Raw genomic sequence first — 24,856 nt, 5'->3', positions numbered from 1 at the left:
GTTGAGCTTGAGCTTTTCAAATACTTGACGAACTGAGCTTGAGCACAATTTTCTGAGCTTGACTTAAGCTCAGCTTGAGATCAACTAATTTCTAGCAAGGCAAGCTCGAATATCCTAAAGTTTGGCTTGGCTTGGCTTGTTTACATCCTTAGAGTACCAATATGTCATAATTTGGCAACCATGCTTCAATTGTGTAAATGTCATTTGTTCTATTTCTTCCACAAAAAACCCATTACAAATGGCATTTGCTGGCCTATTATGTAGAGACAAAGGTTCTTACTAAATTGTGACAATTGTCAAATCTTGTCCTAATTTTGGCACAAGATTTTGCAATTGCCAAAATTTGACAGCCCAATGGAGAGTGGAAATTTTAGTGTTATGCCCAAATTTGACTTTGGCAACCCCTTCAGAAGTTATGTTGGAGAAGCTTTAATTGCTTGAAAAAATGGCAGCAAAGCTTCATTAATAGCCTACAGTTAAAAGGCCCATCACCAATGTTTTGTTGTCATCTATATTATTATATAAAGCACACAAATCAAAACTTGAAGCTTTGTGTCACGACCCAAACCCGCCCCTATGGGTTTATCACCGTAACCGGCCAGTAATCCAAAATTACCGAAGGCTTGCTTAACAGTAATACAGTAATACAGAGTACAGGGGCTGGCGGAAGCCAATATAGTAAATAAACAATGTCCAATGAGCTGTGACAGTCTGTATGCAAAAAGACTTTTCATTCAAATATATACAGTCAGACAAAACAGTATGTACATATATACAATCATTCAGTTCAGAGACCTAATCCCTATTAAACAGTACAGTACAGTACAGTAAACAAACGGTTACAGAGACAGAAGGGGGAACTAAACACCCCTAAGCCGTACCTTGACAGGCTCGGAACCTCGCAGTGAGGCACAGTGGTTGGCTTGACAAAACTAAAGCTTACACTACGCTTCTAACCACGGTCTGGTGCCTGTACACCTATATATATATATGAGCAGTGAGCTTGTTGGCTTTTTGACTTTCGAATGTTATTTTTGTAATTATGAGCGTGCCAGCAAGGATCAATCAGTCCTTACAGAATTGTAATTGCCAACCAATTATTCAAACGATTGTGTTATGGTTCTTTTAGCCTCAATAAAGAGGACTTTTACTGATGGCTTACTGGTAGCTTGACTTCAGAGAATTTGAGCATAAGAACAGTTAAATAAATTGAAGCATTTCATTAGTATGAAAAACTTACAATGATCTCAGCTTCGTAGAGATTTACAGCGGCAATATACTCGAAAACTACTCCTACAAATGAAGTGCAGTGCAGGAACTTAAAGTACAGAAATGTAAAGAACAGGGAATAAAACTAGAATATGTAAAGTAAGACTGGTTTTCTTTTGATTTTTTTCGTCCCCTTCTCTGAAGTCCTTCCTGCTATTTATACTCTCCAAAGATAACCATCGAACTGCACTTCAAACCGTCGAACTGCTCCTCTGTGATCGCTGATCATGCTACCTTATAAGTAGTTCCACTACGCCTTCACTTGCAGTTAGGCTTCCCTCCTATATTTGAATTTGAATGTGAGCAACCGTTGAAGCCACGTCACCGTACATCTCTTTGTTGATCCACTGCTACTCAGATCTTATAACAACCAATATTAACTGCCACGTGTATGATCAGGATCGAAGACCTGACTGGTCTCCCCATATTACCCTTACTTTGCCACGCGTCGAATTGTCACTGGCTAGCACAAAATATGTAACCAACATTACCCCCCGCACTAATATGCCCAAGACTTGGTGATATTAGTGGATCAGGGTCCTTTTTCCCACGTCTTAGAACGTGCATGGGTTTTGCATCTTCCCAGAAATGCAACTGTCACTCACCATCTGTATTAATACTCTCGTTTTGATCCTTTAAGTATTTTCACTGTCTTAGCATTCGAACAGACTGATACATTTCATGGCCAAATTAGTTCTTTCCTCCAGCGATCAAGCACACGAAGAGTCATATGTCGATGCTGTTCCTCATCGAAAGCATGCATTTATTAGCCACCTTTACCCACCTTTCTATATTCAGGTCATGGATGCCTTTGCAAATTACTAACATTTGGATTACGAACACATTGCTCTTAATCCTTCGATTCAGAAAGCTACAAATATAGACATAAGAAGTTCTTCCTCTGACCTACCCTTACAGTTCGAACAAACTGCTCTCAAACCTTTGATTCGGAAAGTTGCAAATATGGACTTGAGAAACTCTTCTTCACAAATCTCTGTATGGGATAAAGCTGCAACTTCTTCCTCTTCTGGGGTTCTGACTGGACAAGCTGGTCAATACCTGAGACCTGTGATTTGAAGGAGCGAATCAACCATCATTTTGTTGAGTTCACTGACCCTTTAGAGTTTCCTTCCTATGCTCGAAGTTCAGTTGTCTATCCCTATGTGCCCATTGACCATCGGCATAGACTGGAGGAGAATTTTCTTGTAGCATAGTATACATCCTCTATGCCTACAAAGATAGTGCACGCTGCCCCCCGCCCAGAAGAAGCACAAGGGTATAACCCATCATTCTTAGCCCAGAAGGCGAAGATTTGTTCTTCTGACTGGCTTGATTATATTAATGCCTTTGTTCCTTCTGCTCCCGTGTCATCTCCGAAAATAGAAGCGTCCACACCTTCTTCTTCGTCTCCCGAAATTGAAGTATTCATACCTTCTCCCCCACCAATTCTTTCCTGGACAGAGAGACTGAAGCTTGCCCTATCCATGGAAAATGTCTTCCCACCTTATAAACCTCTACCTTCTCCTACTCCAGCTGAGCGGAAACAAGCTCAACTTCTGCTTGCAGCTTTCTCTCACTTGCCTTTTAATGTTCTTGAGGACGAAGTCCTTCTCAAGAACCTTCGATGGGCTTGTGATATTCTGACTAGGGGCCATGTCCTTAATCCCCTTGCTCAGGCAGAACTTCATATGTTTCTGGACCAACTTCCATTGCTCCTTTACTGGCATCGAAATTCTGTGGCTACTACACAATCTTTAGACCAACTTTCGTCTCTTCGAATTCATGCTCAGTACGAAGCAGAGAACTTCATTGAAGAATTCGGTGATTTCAAGAATAAAGATTCTGCGTATTGGGATGACTTAGACATTGACGAATTGGAACAAGGATTAAGAGAGGTGGCTTTCGAAATAAAGGCTGAAGATCTCTACTATGAAGTGAGAGCACATCAACTTATGCAGCCAATGCTAGAAAATTTGGGAGATAGAATAAGGAAAGAACAAAAGTTTATTGATCATTGTTGGACTAAATTTCATGATCTTGTTATTTATTCCATTCCTTATTTTTATGAGCTCGAGTTCATACCGAGATAGGGTCATCTGATGTAATCGCTTTGGTTTTAATATAAACAAAATTCTTCTTCATTTGTCATTGTTTGACCCTGCTTTCACTTGTGTTTTAAAAGTCAATTCAGAGCTTCGAACTTTGAACAATTTCATCCTTTGAATCTGGACTTAATTGTTTTAAATGAAACACTAAATGAGCCAATTATAAACCTTTCCAATTTGTGGAATAAAGTTGACAGTTTTGGCTAATTTTCAATTAGAAACAGTGCTTCGAATCTAGCAATCTTATACTTAAAGTCTGTTTTGACCATAGTCAACATCTAGTCATTGTCATTATTGCTTTTGATGTTTCAAACACCAAATCCCATCCTTAAAGAATCTGAAGTTTTGCCTCGAAGGACATTACCTTTGTTAAAAACCTAAAAACAGGTCTTTAAACTCTTTTAAGTGAAATAAACACTCGAGTATTTTTATATTTTGGGTATGGCAACCTGCTTCGAAGCCGGCTTCTCTGTTTCGAAGCCGTTTGACTTGGCTTCGAAGCAAAATATCTTACTTCGAAGCTAGCCTCAACAACTGGGCTTTGTTTTTCCCTCCAAAAGCATCAATATTGAAGGAAGCTTTTGTATTCGCACTTCTAATACTTAACAGCTCATGTAATATATTTTCAGATACGAGGGCTTTAAAAACCCTTTTGTTTCGTGCTCTGAAATCACTTGCTCTTCTAACGCACAAACCCCTCTTTCTACCGATCTTCGGCTTCTCTCTACTTCCTTTCCCGGTTTCACTTTCAAGAAAAGCATACTGTCAATGGCTTCTCCTTTAGTATCAGTCGTAGAGCGTACGAGCCCATCTGTGGCCCTGAAGAGGATTATTGATGCAGAATGTGAAAAGTACAAAGCTGGGGAGAAAAGCGCTATTGATGGACGCATCTTTGTCCCTCGTCGCCATGTACAGCTAGACTACGTGCTCGGGCCCATATTCAAAGAGATCCTTACTGAGTTCCCAGCCCTGTATCCCCGTCTGGAAAACCAATGTCTCCTTTACGAAGATGGTCTTGACTGGAGGATAAATCGCCCCCACCGATGCTGGCCCACGGTGAGACCAGAGTGGCAAGAATGGTATGATCGGGTTATTCCTGCTAGGACCCTGGACCTTCAAGAACTCTGCCTTCTCGATGCTGTCAGACTATCTAGGGTAACTATCTCAGAGGACCCTTTCCTTATTCCTGCTGCCTTATGTTTTTGGAATCCTGTCTTTAACTTTTTCCAATTTAGATGTGGGATGATGGCCCCTACTGTTCTTGATATTTTCCATTTACTGGGACTATCTCCCATTGGTACCCCTTTTGGACCGGATTATCCTGATTTAGCAGTCCCTTTCTCTCTCCCCTCCCTTAACTCATCTTATAGTGATTTCGCTAGGGCTGAGAATAAAAGAGAGGGCCCTGTGACTGATAGGGAATTCTTTTCTTTCTTATTGTATTGGCTTTGCAAATTCCTTTTCTGCACCTCCTCTCAGAGAATCATGCCAGAATTTGCCCCTCTTGCCAAAGCCTTTGTTTTACAGAAAAAGGTGGCCTTAGCCCCACATGTTCTAGGTCACGTATATAGAGTCTGCTCCCTTTTCTGTGAGAAACCCTTAAATGCTAATCAAGGGGGGCCATTCTGGATTCTTCAGTTTTGGCTTTTCGCCTATTTTACTGAGTTACAATCCAATTGCCTTAAATTTTCCGAGCCAAACCCTCCTACTCATGGCATAAGGTTGGCCAATGCTTCACTTTACCCTTCTACCTTTGCTTTTTACTTCTCTTTCTTTCACCAGCTTCCAGCCTCCCTTCCTACTTACCGTTTTCGTCCCTTCGAACCCTCCATTGGCCCATCTTGGTTGAGGAATTTCCTAAGTGACCAGTCCTGTACTTCACCTATTCACAAAGATATATGGGCTTCCATTCTGATTCCCAGAGAGTTATTTATCGGGACTTTGAACCCGAAGGCCTACAAATGCATTGCTGAACCTTACTATCCTGCTCAATTTGCTAGACAATTTGGCCTCACACAAGGGGTCCCAATACCTCTCTGTAGCAACACAAATCTCAGCCTTACTAGAAGGGATCTGAAAGTCCGGAAGTCCAGGCTAGAAGAGGCAACTTTTAAATTTATAGATGACTTGGCCAATTTCGAGTATACCCCTTTCATTCCTCAAGGTACCGTATTGAAGAGGTACCAAAACTGGTGGGTGACTAACATGGAGATTTATTTGGCCATATCACCTTTAAACCTACTAACGGTGTTAGATGTGACCAAGCCCAAAGAAGCTGGGGTTGTCACTTTTTCCATTGTTTCAGACATAGCACATGCTACAACACAATCTGCTCCTGCTGCTTCAATTTCTCCTAGAGTTACTCGGGCTGCCTCGAAGAAAGGTATACCCTTGTCCCTTCTCCTTTTGTCTTTTATAATGCATTTTGCCTTATCTTTAATTCTTCTTTTGTGGAGGTGGTCAATCACAAAGGAAAAGGAGGCTCTTTGAACTTGAGAAGGAAACATCCGATATTCAAGGAGAAGAAAAAGAAGAAACAGATCAAGAGGAAGAGTTACCCTTGAAAAGAAAGAAGAAAGCGATCGTCTTTTCATCTGACTTGGTTAGGGATGAGACAACTGCCAGAGAGATGGAAGATGAATTCATCTCTTCGGAATCCAGATAGCAGCTTAAAGAAGTTGAGAAGGAAATTGAGAAAGAGCAGACCTTGCCAATACAGAGGAAAAGGAAAAGAAAGGTGACTGTCTCTCCTTCTGATATGGTCGAAGACTCTGATTCTGAGACAATTGTCAAAGCAATGGAAAAGAGAAAAAAGATGTCTGTTTCCGCTCCTATCTTGGTTGAAGATACCATCCATGAAGCAGCCGTCAAGACAGTAGAACAAGAACATTCTAAAGCCATGATTGTCTTCGAGAGAGCTGAGAAGAGACGGCAGCAACAATTTCTGAGAGATGAAGCTGCCGCTGCTGACATACTACAAAGGGAAACTGCAAGAAGGCAACAAACTGCCAGATATTACACCCTTCGTAGTTCTCCCATCATTGCCGACACTTCTGGAGCAGGTAATTTTTTATGCTTCTGCGATTTTTCCTCTGTCAGCCTTTGGTATTGAGGTTTAACATTGCCTTACATTTCTTCCTCCTGTAGCAGCAACTTCTGAGTTCATCTTTCCAATGAGACCTCTCTCAGTTTCACTCGAGGTTGATCAGATGCAGGATGTAAGGACTATTCAGACCATACTTCCACTTCCAGGGTCTACACTTCCTGCACTTTTCTTGAGGCCAAGCATTCATGCACTTCTTTCTCTTGGTTTGACTCCACGTCTTTCTTACTTGACTCTTGACTTTCCTCAATTTACTTCTTTGCCGAGTCTTGCTCCTCTTTCTTCTTCCAAGGAGATTCCAACTGCTACCTTATCTCTGATGTGTGCTGGCAGCTCTCAAACTCGTGACTTATCACCTTTACCTAGCTCCAGCCCTCCTTCACTTGATTCATTGGTGGCTAGGACCATGGAGACCATTAAAGATGCTCCACTCATTTCTCCTATCCCTATGCAGTCTTCTGTGTCTCCCATGGCAACTCTCTCTGCGCCCCTCATGTCTAATGATGAGATTGATGTCTTTGAAGCAAGATTAGCTAGTCTTTTTGACATCACCTCTACTTCTCCGACATTCGATAAGGAGGCTGAGCCATTAGTTTTGGCTGATTCTTTGCTGGAAATTTTTGAGAGCTTTCCTTCCTCTAGCAGCCAGCCTTCTGTGCCTTTGATAGACTTAGACACCTGTCTGGACCTGTTAATCTCTTTTTCGAGGATTCCCTTCGAGGCTCTACAAAGGCCTATAATTAAAAATGGGTTTCTTCAATGCTGCAAACTTGCTGAGCAGTCTGGTATGGATGTCTCAAATCACCTATCCCAGGCAGCAGCTACTATCGACTTTTACATCAGCATCTGTCATACTGCCAAGGCTGCAGATGAGAAATTGGTTAGAGACCAAAGTTTTGTTTCTCAAGTGCATACTGAAGTATCGAAACTTAAGGAACAATACTCCTCTGCCTCTCACTTTCGAACTCAACTACTGGAGAGGAAAGCTCAACTCGAAGATGAGCTTTCTGCAGTGAATCAGGCCTTACTCCGAACTGACATCAAACTGCAAATCACCAATCAAGGGCTAACCGATCAAAAGAGAGACATGGCTGCAGCTATTCAACTATTTTCGTCGTTTACCAATAGGAAATCTGTTGTACAAAAACAACTAAAACATTGTAATGATTTTTGGGCCAATTTGTGGCATGATGTACTTGACTCTTTATAAAACATTTCCTTGTTTATCATCTTATGTTCTTGTACTCAGTGTTTATTTTATTCCTTGTGTTTCCCAAATAGTTGAAAAATAAGGCTTTAAATATCTGCCATTAATCTTTTTGGGATGCAAATAACCATTCAAAATTTTCAAATGGTATGCTCCAAAAGGCAAAACTCTATGAATTTGATATGGTCCTTCCCAGTTAGGTGACCATTTGCCAAATCTATGGCTTTTAATTCCTATTGGAAGTATTGTCTTCCACACCAAATCACCTTCATCAAAGCTAACGTGTTTGACTTTCTTATTATAATTTTTGGCTGCTTTCTTCTTCTGAAAGAGAATGCTATTTAATGCCAAAATTCTAGCTTCATCTATGTCTTCTAACTCCAAGCACAAACTCTGATAGTACTGCTCAGGATCCAACTGGTCTTGGCATCTTACCCTTAAGGATTTAACATTGATCTCCACAGGTAATACTACATCATGCCCATAAACTAAGGCATAAAGAGTGACTCCTGTGCTTGACCTTGGGGAAGTTCTATAAGCCCACAATACATCTAACAATAAGTTATGCCAATCTCTAGGATTATCTTCCACAACCTTTTGTATTCCCTTTTTTAAGGACTTGTTAGATGACTCAGCTTGACCATTGGCTTGTGCGTAATATGGGGTGGAATTAACAAGGCTAATCCCAAACTCAGCCACAAAAGACTTTACCATTTTCCCATCAAAAACAGTCCCATTATCAACCGTTATCGTTTGTGGGATACCAAATCTATGGATCAAATCTTTAATGAACCCAATAACCTCCGTCTGATCTACAGCTTTGTATGGCTTAGCTTCGACCCATTTGGTGAAATAATAGTAGCTACCAAAATGAAACAATGATGCTTCGAAGAGGGAGGGTGTATTTTCCCCATCATATCTATGGCCCATCCTCTGAACGGCCAAGGCTTTACTACTGCATGTAGATCAGTTATGGGCACATGCCTTATTGTACCATGCTTTTGACATGCCTGGCAGCCCTTTGCATATTCTATGCAGTCTTTAAGGATAGTTGGCCAATAATAGGAATGTCTTCGAAGCAGCCATCTCATTTTTACACCAGGCTGATGTGCACCACAGATGCCTTCGTGAACTTCAGCCATAGTTATTAATACTTCTTTTGGCCCTAAACATTCCAACAATAGACCATCTCCCCCTCTTTTGTAGAGATCATTGTTATATATGATGTATTGCACAGATTACAATTTAACTCTTCTGCTGGCTTTTGAGGATGGGCCAACCAAGTATTGTATTATTGGATGTCTCCAATCTTGTTCTTGCAGATCATTATGATTGATTTCCAGGACCATGTTCCTTTTATTTAAGGGTGGTATAGATTTTTGGTATGTTGTTTGGCTTACATCCCATTGGGTACCATCATTTCTCTTGAAATTCGAAGCTTTCTGAGCCACATCATTAGCTCTATTATTCAAGAATCTCGGAACATAAGTTACATTTGCTATTTCAAATTGAGAGAGCAAATGTAATGCGACGACATAATATGGCAGCATACTTATACTTTGATACTTGAAAATCCCTTTTACTTGGTTAACGACCAATTGGGAATCTCCAAATATGTCAACTGCATGTACTTGTAATCCAATAAGAATTTCCAATCCCACTATCAAAGCTTCATATTCAGCTTGATTATTAGAACAAGCAGTTTCATCAACTCTGAAACCATGTGTGGTTTCTATTCCTTGCGGTGACTTGATCACTATACCAATTCCAGTTAGGCCATTGGCTTTCGATCCATCAAACCACATTTGCCATGGCTCGACACTAGCCATATTGAGTTCCATTATCTCTTGACTCTCTGTTTGAGATGGATGGTTTGCCAAAAAATTGGCTAAAACTTGTCCTTTCACTGCCCTTTGGGGCACATATTCTAAGTGAAATTCTGACAAGGCTAATACCCATTTGCCAATTCTTCCCCTCAACATAGGTCTAGATAAAATATATTTAACCAAATCTATGGTTGCAATTACCAAGACAGTCGTAGGCAAAAGGTAATATCTTAATTTCATTACAGCAAAATACAGCGCAAGGCAAAGCTTTTCTATAGCTGAATATTTACATTCACAAGAATTTAAAAACCTACTAAGGTAATAAACAGCTTGCTCCCTGCCTTCCTCATTGTCTTGGGCTAAGAAAGCTCCCAATGAATCTTCTGCTGCAGCTATGTACAACTTCAAAGGCTTAACGCCATTTGGTGGCATCAGTACTGGAGGGTTGGCCAAGTAGGCTTTGATTCCATCGAAAGCACTTTGATGCTCCGTTGTCCATACAAATTCCTCTTCATCTGTCAGCCTTAATAAGGAAGAAAAAACTTTAGTTTTCCCTGCAGTGTTAGAAATGAATCTTCGAAGAAAATTAACCTGTCCAAGGAACTTTTGTAATTCTTTCTTACTTGATGGAGGTCTGGCTTCAATGATGGCTTTGGCTTTATTCTGGTCGATCTGTATTCCTTTCTTGTGTATTACATAGCCCAAGAAGTTTCCAAATGATACGCCAAAAGCACACTTAAAAGGATTAAGCTTCAATTTGAACCTTCTCATTCTTTCAAAGGCTACCTCTAGGTGAAACAGATGTTCCTCCATGGATTAGGATTTGACCACAATGTCGTCAATATAACACTCTAAATACCCACCAATAAGGTCATGAAAGATAGTGTTCATAGCCCTCTGATACGTGGCCCCGGCATTCTTTAGGCCAAACGGCATTTTAACCCATTCGAAGGTCCCGATATTCCCAGGGCATCTGAATGCTGTCTTGTGAACATCCTCCTCCGCAATGCAGATTTGGTTATAACCAGAGTGCCCATCCATCATTGATAAAATCTGATGTCCTGCTGAGCTATCCACCGGCAAATCTACTATAGGCATAGGATATTCATCTTTTGGAGTCGCCAGATTTAGGTTTCTAAAATCGATGCATACCCTCATTTTGCCGTTCTTCTTAACTTCAGGTACAATATTAGATAGCCACTCAACATACCTGGCTGTCCTGATAAAGCCTGCCTTGAGTAGTCTAAGAATTTCTTCCTTAACTTTCTGGATCACTTCCGAACCCATTCTTCTTGCTTTTTGTTTGTATGGCTTGAAGTTAGGCTTCATGGGAAGCCTATGTTCCACTAATGACCTATCCAATCCTGGTAGTTCATTGTATGACCATGCAAAGCAATCTTTATATCCTCTCAAAATAACCAACAACAGGTCCCTATCAAGAGAATTCAACCAAGCACTTATATAAATGGGTTGTTGTACAGAATCTTCCCCTAAATTTATTTCTTTTAAGGGGTCTTGTATCTGAGTACTTACTGGAACTCCTTCTTTGATCCTTTCTGACTTCGAAGAAGTCTCCTTACTGTGTTCTGTTTCCAGGCTCTTTGATTCCTCCTTTTTATTCTCCTCTTCATAGACAAAGTCTGTCCACAAGGTTTCTTCTTCCTGTATTTCTTGGACTTTCGTTTCTATGTCCAATGCACAGTATTTATCAAGGGTCAAAACTCTGGCTTGTTACTGCTCCCGCTTGTAGCCAATTGTCATGACTTCTTTCTCTTACTCTCGTACTTTCTAGACTATTGACTTTATATCCAATATTGAAAACTTAATTAAAGCCAAAGACCTGGCTTTTGGTGCTTCATCTTGCCGCCTATAACCAGGCATCATTGTCATCTTTAACAACTAGCTCTTCATCAGCACTCTCTTGGACTAAATGCTTCAGGTGTGCTACTTCCTCATCAGCCGGTACTTCGGCTGAGCCATCGAATTCCATCAGTATACTGAGCGGTGCCACGCCATCAATATACAACTTGGCTTCTGCGAAATCTGCACAGGCTATGAAAGGTTGAGGATCTGCATTAATTTCCTCTGTCTCCCCATTGCCTAGAGCTATTATCATTTTCTGATGCAAAGAGGAAGGCACACATTTATTAGTGTGGATTCAATCTCTACCAAGTAAAACATTGTACTTCGCATTGCTGTCGATGACGAAAAACGCCGTCATGCAGTCCTTGGTTCCCACACTCAGGTTGATGGGTAGAATTCCCTGGCCCATCTGCTTGTCTCCAGCAAAACCAGCGATGGTTGTACTGGTTGGGATCAACTTGGGATTCTTCTTTCCTAATTTCTTCAAGGAGGATTTCGGTAGTAAGTTCACCGCTGCCCCATTATCCACCAAGACTCGGTTTAACTGTATCCCATCGAAGAAGGCCTTAATGTACAAAGGCTTAACATGCTGCGTCATGGAATTCGAGGGATATTCAAATGGATACGAGAGGTTAATACTTACCACTTCTTCGCTCTCATATTCAGTTTCCATTAGGGTAACCATTCCGAAATTATCTTGTACCATACTCGCTTGTGAATCTTCACTAGAGATTGGAATTGGATCAGCTTCTTGCCCCTCTTGATTCTTATCTCCAGCTTGGAATTCCTGTGGTAGTATGTGTACCATGTTCACTGATACTGGGGGAAACGAGCCAAACTGGATGGCTGGTTGTACCTGTTTCCCCTCTTGGTCACCTTGGTCAATTACCTCAGAAACATCCTGCATGCTGCATTCTGGTATTTCATTGCTAACAGGTTCCTTCGAATGATTTTCCTCGGTTGGTTTTCCAACCAAAAATGTTTGCTCGGCCATGAAAGCTTCGAACATTTCTTCTTCCACCATTTCTTTCTTTTGGCTCATGCTAATTTCTTCTTCCGTTTCGCTACCACTCTCCATCAGAGCTTTCTCCAACCCTACTAGGCTATCATTCTCTCTGACTTTTAGTTCAGAATGAACCTTGGCCAACTGTTCTCTGCTGCAATCCACCTCATTTTGGAGAACTGGCTTTGGATTATGGTCTGACTTTCGATTCTTCTTTTCTCCAGTCTGGGTCAATGAAGAACTCTCTCCACTTTCTTTCAGGTCCTTCTGGTATTGGGTGTACCTACGCTGAATTTTCCTCCTTTGTGATCTGGAAATAACGGGGACCATATCTGGTTCCCTCGTTCTTGGGTGTTTCAGCAATACCCAGTTGTTGGGGGCCACCAAAGGAGGCTTAACCATCCTACTTTGATTTTCAACATTCCTTTGGGTAGGCATTTCCCTAGGTTTGTTTTGCATCACAAACCAATTTGGGACTCCAGGTACCCACGAACTTACTGACCCAGACGTTGAACTGCCTTTTTCTTCCTTCGAGGTCACCTTCGAGGCTGGCTGTGAAGACAATTGTTTGGCCCTGTCTCCAAGCTTTGAGCCTGATTCAGGCTCTCGATGATGGTGATCATTTTCTGTCCTTCGTGAAGCTGGCCCAGGGGGCCAATTCCTGGCTTGATCCTAAAACCTGAACTCTTCTCTAATCTTCTTTCAGAATGACTACTCTCCATTCTGTAATAGTTAGGTGACCTGGTCTCATATAAGGGCCTCTTGCCTTTAACATGCATTCTATCAACAGCAGGCTCAACCACCAATGGCTGCCGCCTAACATTAGCTGGATGCGGTCTTTTATTATAAGCATTGGTTAGTTTGGGACGCCTCTACACATCCCTGTAATATTGCTTCCCATCAACTGGAAGGCCTTTCAACCACTTATAACTCAGTCTGCACTTGGGACACATCCTTTGCATTACGGCTGCCTCTAAGGAGTCATCATCCAGTGCTTCTTCATCAGAGTCTTCCCTCTAATGTGAGAAATCTCGTCCAATAGCTGGTGGATTTCTAATGTCTTTTTTGATTGCTGCCTGGTTGGCCACATGCATCTGTACATTGACTTCTTCCAATTTTCAAAGACAAGTTCTGAAAGTCTGACATAATGACATTGGCTGCCACCTCTCCAATTTCTGGAAATGAATTGCTATCGATCCCCATGGCTTTTTCAGCTTTGGCTGGGAACTTCAAACTCCCTTTCCGAATTTGTTCTTGGATCCTGTCTCGAAAAACAACACAGTTTTTAGTCGAGTGAGACCAAGAATTATGCCATTTACAATATACTTTTCCTTTAAGTTCATCAAGAGATGGAATTTTAACCCCTTTTGGTAACTTCAGGAAGTTGGCCGGAAGCAAATGATCAAAAATGTCATCTGCCTTAGTTAAATCGAAAGAATATTTCCTGTGGAGATCTTTCTTTTTAAACTGCTGGTTAATTGTCGTATCTTTATGAATTAATGCTTCACAGATCATAGGCTCTTTTCCCACAATCTCTGCTGCATCAATCTCATAATTAGGATCTTTGTAGTATGTCCTATATGATGCATTATTTCGATCTTGTTCCTCTTCTAGTAATGCTTCATATCTAGATACTTTGTAAGTCAGTTCCACTAAATCTCTAAATTCTGTTGAATCAAACTTCTTTCGAAGCCTGAACTCTAAGCCATTTTGGGCCAATCTTACGAATTCTGTTTCTGGCAAGATTACTCTACATTTATTTCGAGCCCTCTTAAATCTGGAAATAAACTTAGTAGCCTTCTCTTCAGGCCTTTGACTCAATCTTGCCAAGTCTGCCATGGAAACTTCTGGCTCTGATTGGAAGAATTGGGCATGAAATGCCTCTTCCATTTGCTGCCAAGTCTGGATGGAGCCAGGTGGAAGGTTAATGTACCATACAAATGCTCCCCCAGTTAGAGAATTTGGGAATAGTCTCAACTTCATATAGTCATGATTGGTAAATTCACCACATTGAGCGGCAAACCTAGCAATATGCTCTACTGTTGATTGGTTTCCGTTCCCATGAAAGAGGACAAAATCTGGTATCCTGAAACCTCTTGGATATTCATGTACCCTATCGACCCATTCTGGGTATGGTTTTCTATACACAGGAGTTTGGACCCCCCGAGCCATTGGTCCACACAACTCCCTAACTATCTCAGTAATTTGGTCCCTAGGGACCATATTTTGTGCCTGCTGAACCACTACTGGGGGAACAAACACAGGATTTGGTGGACAAACTTGTGCTTGTGGTCCTCTTGGTCCATAAGGTGGTACATTTGGGACTGGATGTCCCTGTGGTACAGGTTGCTGTTGGGGGTGTAGGTAACCTCTTTGAGCCTGTCCTGCGAAATGACCCACGAAAGGTGCTGGAACAGGTATTGTATCCCTTCCATTCGAATAAGGGATTATTGTACCCCCTAGTGCCAGGTATGGCTTCGAATGTGGGATTTGGAACCATTCTTATGCCATTTTCTTGTACTGGGCCAGATCCACCAATTTGCATGGCTTCACTGTTGAACATTAAGGCATTCTGGCCTGCTACAGGCCTCGAAATGGGTTCGTACCAAGACTGAGGTGGTAATCTTTCATGAATCTGATTACTGGTTTGACCATTACAATGTCCATTAGCTTGCATAGGCTGTTTATCTCTAGCCAATCTTTGCTGAGGGACATTTACTTCCTCCATGTGTCTTACATTTGTTGGTTGGTGGTTATTCATTCGATCCAAAAAGGATACTGCCCACCTTTCCATTGTGTTTATTAATTGCTGTCCCATAGCATCTACTAAGCCGCCCCACGGATTGACTGGCTGAGTAGATGGGACAATGGATGGTCCAATTCCTTGGTCTCGTCCACTATTACGAACAAATGGTATTTGCTCTGAAGTATTGGTCTGTTCGACCATGGGTTCCGATAAGATAGGAGTCTCCATAGGATGTGTTATCACATTATACTCTGGATTGGATATCTCCACCTCTCCTTCCACGCCTTCTTTCAAACGTTCATTTTCTCCTTGTCTCCTACGTCTAGCCATTTTTTAAAGGGTCCCACCGGGCGTGCCAAAAATATATGTTGGCTTTTGAAGGTTATTTTTGTAATTATGAGCGTGCCAGCAAGGATCAATCAGTCCTTACAGAATTGTAATTGCCAACCAATTATTCAAACGATTGTGTTATAGTTCTTTTAGCCTCAATAAAGAGGACTTTTACTGGTAGCTTACTGGTAGCTTGACTTTAGAGAATTTGAGCATAAGAACAGTTAAATAAATTGAAGCATTTCATTAGTATGAAAAACTTACAATGATCTCAGCTTCGTAGAGATTTACAATGGCAATATACTCGAAAACTACTCCTACAAATGAAGTGCAGTGCAAGAACTTAAAGTACAGAAATGTAAAGAACAGGGAATAAAACTGGAATATGTAAAGTAAGACTGATTTTTTTTTGATTTTTTTCGTCCCCTTCTCTGAAGTCCTTCCTGCTATTTATACTCTCCAAAGATAACCATCGAACTGCACTTCAAACCGTCGAACTACTCCTCCGTGATCACTGATCATGCTACCTTATAAGTAGTTCCACTACGCCTTCACTTGCAGTTAGGCTTCCCTCCTATATTTGAATTTGAATGTGAGCAACCGTTGAAGCCACGTCACCGTACATCTCTTTGTTGATCCGCTGCTACTCAGATCTTATAACAACCAATATTAACTGCCACGTGTATAATCAGGATCGAAGACCTGACTGGTCTTCCCATATTACCCTTACTTTGCCACGCGTCGAATTGTCACTGGCTAGCACAAAATATGTAGCCAACAGAGCTAAAGCCCAGTGAATAACACAATGCGTAAAGGGGTTATGAATGAATATCCTTACAGTGATGAAAACAGTTCATTAAATCAGTATTTCAGTTGTTCAGTCAGTACAGTCATATGTGGTACATCCATTAGCATAACAGTACAGTAAACAGTAGGTCTTAAAAGACCGAACAGTAGATGATGCCCATCAATCAGTAACAGTAGTGGTCCCAACAAGGGAACCAACAGAGATCTCTGTAACAGTAACAGTAAACAGTAGTTGCTAAGGATGCCACAATACAGTTCAGAATATAGGACATACATTCATTCAATTAACAGTAACAGTTCAGAAAGCAGTACAGTTCAATTGTTCAGAAAATAATCATTTTGAACATATCTTTACACAGTTGTTACTCACAGAGTTCTGGGCTACAGTAAAACTAGAGCGCGTCCCCAGTCGCCAACCCTACACAGTTACAGATTGAACACACACTAAGCTACACAGTTGGGAAAGATAACAACTTAATCCCTAATTTGCCTCGGTGTGGTTCTACATCTATATCCTCATTAAGATGTCTTAAACTAGGCCTAAGAATGCCTAGAATGAGATGAGGATGCAAAGATGCACTTTAAAAGCATTTTCAGAATTTTCAGAAAACATGGGTCACGCTCGAGCGTATGTTACTCCGCTCGAGCGGACATGCCGACAAAGGTTTTCGCTTAAGCGTAGAATTACCCGCTCGAGCGTTCTGCAAAACAGTCAAAAGTGCTGGATAGGTGAAAATCACGGTCGATTGGGCGCTCAACACCCACTCGAGCATGAGACACAATGTCCCACTCGAGCGTCAATTCTTCCGCTCGAGCGGACTGCAAAACAGAACAAAAAGCTGGGAGCACGATTTCCACGCTCGAGCGCCAGTCACCCCGCTCGAGCGTGAGTCCAAATTCTGGAAATTCCAGATTTGAACCTCAAGCTCAAAACCAAGTTTTAAAATATAAATTTCGATCCTCTTGGGCCAATTTTCCAGAAAACACATCAAAACTCATACTTTAACATGATTCAAAGCTCAATTTGTAAAATCAAAGCCCAAGGGTGTTTCAAACAACTCAATTTCAAACCAATTTTCATGAATATGAAGAACATGCAAACATGCATGAATTTAAATCATTTCAAAGCTTTAAATACAATGCTCAAATGAGCTAACTCTTGCAAAAACAAGATGGAAATATGGACTTGACATAACCATGAGCATGCATGTGACAATTCTCCATGGAATCAACTCAAAATTCAATAGTATAGGCATGCATGCATGAATTAAGCTATAATTCAACAATTAAGAGCCATAGCTTGGCTCTAGACTTCAACTTGCTCAAAACCATGCAAGAATCAATTCAAAACATACACAAGAGGCAATGAATCTACCTTAGGTCTTGTAGTTCAAGATGTACAAGCTCAATTTTGCAAAGAACTCTTCAATTTACTTCAATTACCAAGCAAAACTCAAGATGAAGCTAAGCTTTCTCCTTCCTCTCCCTCTCTCTCGGTTAAGTGCAACTCAATGGCTAATGAAATGTTTTGTATAGAGTGTAATAAGGCTCAACAATAGTCCAAGTAGTGGGCCACTAGGTGGCACCAATGTAAATAAGGCTAAGTTGTGCAATTTATCAATAATTAACCTAATTTAATCATACCAAATCGATTTTCAGATAATTATTCCATAAAATCCTATAAATTATGACTAACACAGAACATCAATCAATTCCAGATTTAGCCGCCGATAAGGCCTTCAATTCGCAATTTAACCATAAAAACACGAACAGATCAATTAACAATCAACAGATAGACAATGCATTTAAACAGACACAGTCAATCAATCAGTTTCAGATTTCAGTCAGTCAGTTCAGTAGTTTATTCAATTCACTTATTAGTCATAATCAGTTTCAGTTTAACGGTAATCAGTGCTTATCCGGTAAACAGTGACGAGGGTTGTTACACTTTGTCACAGTTTTTTGTTTTATAAGAATGATCATAAAAATGTTTACTGTTTAAACTCCAATAACTAACTGTTAAACAATTTTCAAATTTAACCCAACCATCCAAAAGTATAGATTTACAATGGCGAACACATTGTGTTTGCAAACATCACTACCTTGATCCTGTCAAAGTTACTGGTCTGATTCCAATTTGAAGATATGGAGAACTGAGGCTTTGCGAGTAAGGATTGATTACTTCGAATTCTTACGAACATAGACTCTTGAGGCTTGAAGAACATAATTCATTTCATTTCATGGCACGACAATCTGGAGATGTATTTTTCTTTTTTATTGACATAAGAAAACCAGGTCTTAAACCCTTTTACAAGCCATTTAGTGAGGCAAAGATTATCAAAAAACCAGCATGATAGAAGTCATACTGTGTAAATGATGACAAAAAAACTAGATCTAATGGTTTTTATCAGGTTTTTTATGGACAACAATATACTTTTTCATATCAACATAAACACTCCTAACTGCCTGAAAAAATCTTCAATATGGACGAGTTTTCATCAATGTCCAATCAGATATAATACTCAGAACATATTAAAAATGCGAATGGTTTATGATCAATGTTTGTAATGCTTCAAACTCATACATAGTGCTTTGTAAACTTGATCTCACATATTTTAGAAAGCAAAAGCAGCATGAATGCATCGCAACAGTTATGTAGAATTTTTGCTGCACATTAAAGAAGATGCTAATACATATAAAAATTTCGTCCAAAAGAAGATGACAAGGGGAAGGGAAAAAAAAACAATATATTTGGACAGGATTCACAAAGAGCAACTGCGACTAAGTAGTAAATTACACAATCAATTACCAACAATTTTTATCATTCCAGCAAATGCGAGGTAGATTACCAATCAGATTGCCGTCATCAACCCTTAAGGGATTTGTTCAGATTTACTCATGAGCTGCAAAATTGAATTCGCTTTTCTTTGACCTCTATTAGTCCCATTCTTCAAAAGGTCAACCACGTCTGCATACACACCATACTGAAGAGCAGCCAACATGAGATTCGTATTCCTTGAACTCAACTCAAGAAGCAGCGCCGCTGAACATTCCTTATTCTTGGGGGTCCCATCTTTGATGAAATCAACAAGCGTTTCAATAACCGAGAGCTGTCCAATATCTCTCCTCCCATCTATGTGCGATGCAAGAAGTAGCAACAACGAGAGGGACTCATTAACCATGTCCAAATTGTTGTCCTTAAGTAATTGAAGTAAAGGTGCAACGATCCCAGCCTCAACAGCCCTAGCCTTATTTGCTTGGCTTAGTGATAAGTTAAATAAAGCAGTGACAGCGTCTTTTTTACCTCTAATTGTCCCATTCTGTAACAACTCAACCAATGGTGGGATACCATTTGATAACCCAATAATCGCTTTGTTCTCATCAAGCATCAATAAGCTGAATAAAGCTGCAGCTGGATTCTCTTTGGCCCCTATAGTTCCGTTCTTCAAGATCTCAACAATGGATGGAATGGGTTCTTCTCTAGATATGAGTTTCTTGTTTGATTCATCAATTGACAAATTTAATAGAGCTATCACGGCATGTTCTTGAATTTTAGACTCTGGGTAGGAAAGGAGTTGAACTAATGGCGCCGTTGGCTATTAAAATTCTTCTCTCTGGACTCTCTTTGGAGACCATACGGATCTTCCTCACATCCTTTCTCTGCTCTTCTAACTTATTGGAGGATAAGTTTTGAACCATGGATGAGATCTCATCATTGGGTTCCATAAAGGAACTCTCCAAGTTTGCAGGATGTCTTTTTTTGGAAGAGGAAATTTGTTCTTCTCACACCACTGCAAAATTAAATTCCGGAGAGCAAAGTTTGGTGCTAGTGACAAGTGAGCCAAAAGTTGCCTGGTTTTAGGGCAGGTTCGATGATCAGAATCCAACCACTTCTGTATGCTCTCTATTTCATATGTCTGCAATGGATGACAATTAAAACCAGAAGTTATTTTAGAATTTGTGTAAAATTAAGAAAACTAACATCCTACTTAGTGCTCAATAAAATATGGGAGATAGATCAGAAGAATCTGCTGAAAAAGAAAACATGAGGTGAAGAAGTCTTTGCCTTTTCTAGGACATTTAGCTCTAAAAGATTTTTATTGCCACATATGGGTTTACCTGTCCAGTTGCAACAATAACGGGGTCTGTCATTATTTCTAGTGTAACAGGACACATAAATTCATTAGGGATTGCCACTGCCAGAGACGGGCACTTTGCAAGTGCTTTAGGCACGGCAAGATCATCATGAACACTGGTGTCTTCAACTCCTGCAATTTGTTTGCATTTGCTCAAAAGATTGATGATTTGCTGGTTAGCTTCTGTATTTTGTGCTCTTTCTTTAACAAGCTTCCTTACAGCTATTGTTTCCACCCTTAGGTCCTCAATGGTATGTAAAGCGAGCTTGTTTGCAAGCCTTTCTATGCTGGCGCTGTCTGCATTCCTTTCATCCTTTGTCGATAACAATACCATCATATCCATTGCAACTTCCATATCTTGAGTTTCGGTTCGCCTCTTTGCTCTCCTAAGTTGCATACGCATTAGCTCAACCTGGAAAATGAGTTCAAATTATATTTCCAGCCAAATGAATACTATTATATTATTCTAATAAGTTTAATTGCATGATTGTGTGTTTAATTGTGTGATTACATGTTTAATTCTGTAATTATTTGTTGTTACATTGAATATCTGTTCAAATTGACAACTTAGAGACAGAAATTGAGAGCTTATACAGCTTCAGAAACTGAAATTGATTAGCAGAATAGACTAATTAAAATATTTAGAATTTTATGACAACTTTAATTGAAAATTGATTTGGATCAAAAAAATTAGAATAAACTGATTGAATTAATTAGAATTGAGCCTAAATTACTTGACCTTAATCATACTTGATTAGGCTAAGCTAATCATACCATATAAATAGGTCCCTTAAGCTTATGACCTCACATATACATGATTTGGCTGAGATTTTGAGGAAGGGAGAGGAAGAACTCAACACGTTAAAGAATTTGTGGAAGACTTGAAGATTTGAGCTAGGATTGCACTTGAATTTAATTCTAGGTACGAGATTCATCCTAAATTCTTGGAATTGAGTCATGTATAAACTAAGAGCATGGTGTTATAAGATCATTTGTTTGAATTTGAGTAGGTTGAGCATGAATTACCATAAATATGATAAATTTGAGTTGAATTATACACATGCATGCTTGATCTTTCATTTTTGAGTTAAGATTTCTTGAAATTCATACATGCATGAAGCTTAGGAGGCATGAACTTGAAGATCATCCATGGATTCATGCATTTTATATCACTTTGTGGTGTTTTAACATGAAGAGGACTCAATCCGTAGCATGCATGGTTTTAACTTGATAGTATAAGCTTGAATTTGGACAATTGGAGCATGATTTTGAATAAATGGTTTCAAATTGGAAGTGTTTCCATGTTATACAATGTTTTTCCAAGTTTTTGTACTAAAAACACAAGTTTTGGACTTTTGAATATCAAGTTTGAACTTCAAACATAGTTCTGGAAATTCTAGAATTCGTCATGTCTGCTCGAGCGAAGAAAATGTCGCTTGAGCATAAAAATCGAGCTCCCAGAAGTTTTACAAAATTTTACAGATCGCTCAAACGACCAATGTGGCACTCGAGCAAGGACCCTTTTTACTTAGTCTTCCGCTCGAGGGACCGTCGAGTGAGAATTGCATGCAACCAGTACTTTTGCCAAGTTTGCAGACCGCTCAAGCGACGAAAGCTATGCTCGAGTGACCACCTTTGTTTTTGAGCCCCGCTTGAGCGAAGGAAGTTGCGCACAAGCGGAGACCCTGTTTTCAGCAAATTTTGACTAACTCTTTTAAGTGCATATTTGCATCCTCATGCCACTCCAAGTGTTCTTAGGCACCATTTGGACTCACATAGTTATTAAATAAGCTAGAAACACATAAAGAGAGTTGAATTAAAATGAATTGGTGCTTCAATTGTGCTTTTGTTATGTGTTTTGCTTAAGTGGACGTCCGAGGCTTAGTGATAACTCAAACCACTGTGATTAATAACTTTATAAAGATATGTTCAAGTTATCTTTACTTTCGAAAATGTTATTGCTATCAAAATGGATATGTGATTGATTGAATGAATTATTGAAACGTTATGATAATTGATAACATGGTCTATTGAAACGTTATTTTCTTATAATGAATGAAGTTCTGTTTTGAAATGGTTTTGTGGCATCCATTGAATATAGGCCCTTGCCTGGGAGAGACAATATCATGGCTAGACCCTTGCCTAGGGGAGACAATACCATGGCTAGGCCCTTGCCTGGGGAAACAATACCATGGCTTTTTGATTGATTGACACACAGAGATCTCTAGTGTTAGACCGTTATGGTCCATTATCATTGGAATGCTGTTACTTCATGGATGTACCACATAAAATGATATTGAAAGATCTTGATGATAAAGTTTATGAATTTTGAGAATAGAAATGAAAGTTGGTTTGGCAATATTATTGAGTTTCATTCTTATAATCTCTTTATTCTGTTTGGGCTTTAGCTCACTATTTATTTATATATCTATGTAGGTGGGCAAGCTGAACATCAAAATTAAGAAAGCCTCGAGTCTATTCGGGTCATCCTTTTGAGAAGCTTCCAAGAGAAGTAACTAGGCTCGGTTGGAGCCATGCTAGTTGAACACCTTTTGCTAGATAAATGTTTTTGTATGTATATTTTTGGGGTCTTTGTATAACTATAAGATGTGGATGTTGAACTAATGTGGTGCATGTATATAGTATACAAAGAGTGAATTTCTTTTTTTCTTATGATATAAAGTCCTTTTCATGTATGCACAACTCAATGGAAAATTTGTTATGTCATTTTAGACTTCTGCTAAGCTCCGTATCTTATATTCAAGAGTCCATTTGTATGGAGGCCGTAGGTAATCTATGATTACTGGCCGGTCATGGCACTAAACTTATAGGGGTGCGTTTGGGTCCTGATAATTAAATTGCAGAAGTATTAGCCAATTTTCTACATGTCAACCTATTAGCATCTGACCACTAAACAGAAAAATAACAGTTGGTTATTCTATTTTGAGATAAAGCCCATAATCTTTGTTTAACATTTGCATAACAGTTGGTTATTCTATTTTTGGACAAAGCCACATAATCTTTATACAAACTTTGCATAGTTTTTTTTGTTAACCAACTTCAAACTTCTCTGCTCATATATTTCTCGAAGCACTATCTTCGTTTTCAGACGATGGAATTCTTGAAACACGCAATCACATACTTATTGTAAAAATTATATGTTCGACAATGAACTTGATCAATAATAAATTCTAGTTCGTTATTTTAAATTCACGAGCCTCTAGGTCTTGGGTTGGGTGATAAATAGGTACGATAGGGTTGGGATATGTTAGCTTCAATTTTGCTTAACACCAGTTTAGCACATTCCCAAAAAAAAAGGGTAGAGCATACAATAAAAAGAAGAAACAAAACCAAGATAATAACATCATTATCAATTCATATTAAGCTAATAATAATGTGAGAGGAAAGCATACTTGTACTTTCTTTTTTGGGTGAATGCATACTTGTTCTTTCACTTCCTTTGAAATGCCAATTTTTGTATATGGCATACCCTCCAAAGCTTGATTCAATTTTTCATAAACGGAGTGAAATCTGATCATGAAATCCTCGCTCCCTAATGCCTGAATTAGAAAAGAAACAGGTATGTGAGATCAAAAATCAAGAATTTCTAATTTGTTTATGCTGTTTTTGATCTTGAACTTGTGGATGGAAAAGAAATGGGAACACAAAAATAAAATAAAATAAAAAAGCTTCTACTTCTTCACTTTTCCCATTTACCCTTAGTTTTTTTGGGCGAAAAACGGTTTTTGTAATAAAAAAAAAATCCATTTTTTAGCATTTGGCAAGCTAGAAAACGAAAATCAATGGCAAATGTTACTTATTTGGACAAAAAAATGTTTTCACTTCTGAAATGTAGAAGCATTTTCAAACTACACTCTCACCACCACCACCACCTCATCATAACCACCACCACTATCGCCACCACCGCCTCCACCACCACTAGCACATAAAAGAAAAATTCTGGAAAAAAAATTCAATAAGAAAATACTTTATGTCAAAACAAACGGAGTGCTATTTTCCCTAAAAAATTCGAACATCGAAACACAGCCTTAGATGCATAGAAATCGATCGTACCAGATAGATTTTGTTGCCCTCATTGCAAATTTTCAACAATTTCTTCGCACAAAGGAAGGCCTTCTTCAAATTACACAAACAAATCATACATGTTAGAAATTGGGCGGCCATGTGGCATGACCTTTGAATTTTTTGAACCTGAACCTTTTGAACCTTATCCATATAAGTTTGAATTTGAATTCAAAACTTATTTGGATAACCACTCAGGATATCCATGTCTATCATATCAACTGATATGGATAGATGAGATATTATCATATATATCTGATATGATATGGGATATGGGTGATTAAGAGAAAAACAGCGTATGTTTTATGTTTTTCCTATATACTGACTCTCTCCCAAAATACAATGATCAAGAGCCATTTTGCACTGTGACTTGTGTTG

At 39.4% G+C, this 24,856-nt stretch overlaps 1 pseudogene across 1 annotated transcript; it reads right to left on the bottom strand.

Annotated features, from left to right (window-relative positions):
- Nucleotides 1–18,910: 18,910 nt before the first annotated feature.
- Nucleotides 18,911–24,282, bottom strand: LOC114265207 (U-box domain-containing protein 15-like; annotated as a pseudogene). Its single transcript, XR_014348456.1, has 3 exons — nt 23,809–24,282; nt 20,379–20,807; nt 18,911–20,176 (listed from the first exon to the last, which is right to left on the bottom strand). The product of XR_014348456.1 is annotated as a U-box domain-containing protein 15-like (transcript).
- Between the last annotated feature and the right edge of the window lie 574 nt (nt 24,283–24,856).

This window comes from Camellia sinensis, chromosome 13 (genome assembly GCF_055761805.1).
Source record: "Camellia sinensis isolate YWXY chromosome 13, ASM5576180v1, whole genome shotgun sequence".
Lineage (NCBI taxonomy): Eukaryota > Viridiplantae > Streptophyta > Magnoliopsida > Ericales > Theaceae > Camellia > Camellia sinensis.
Note: the sequence above shows the minus strand (reverse complement) of the source record. Positions and strands in the feature narration are given on the sequence as shown.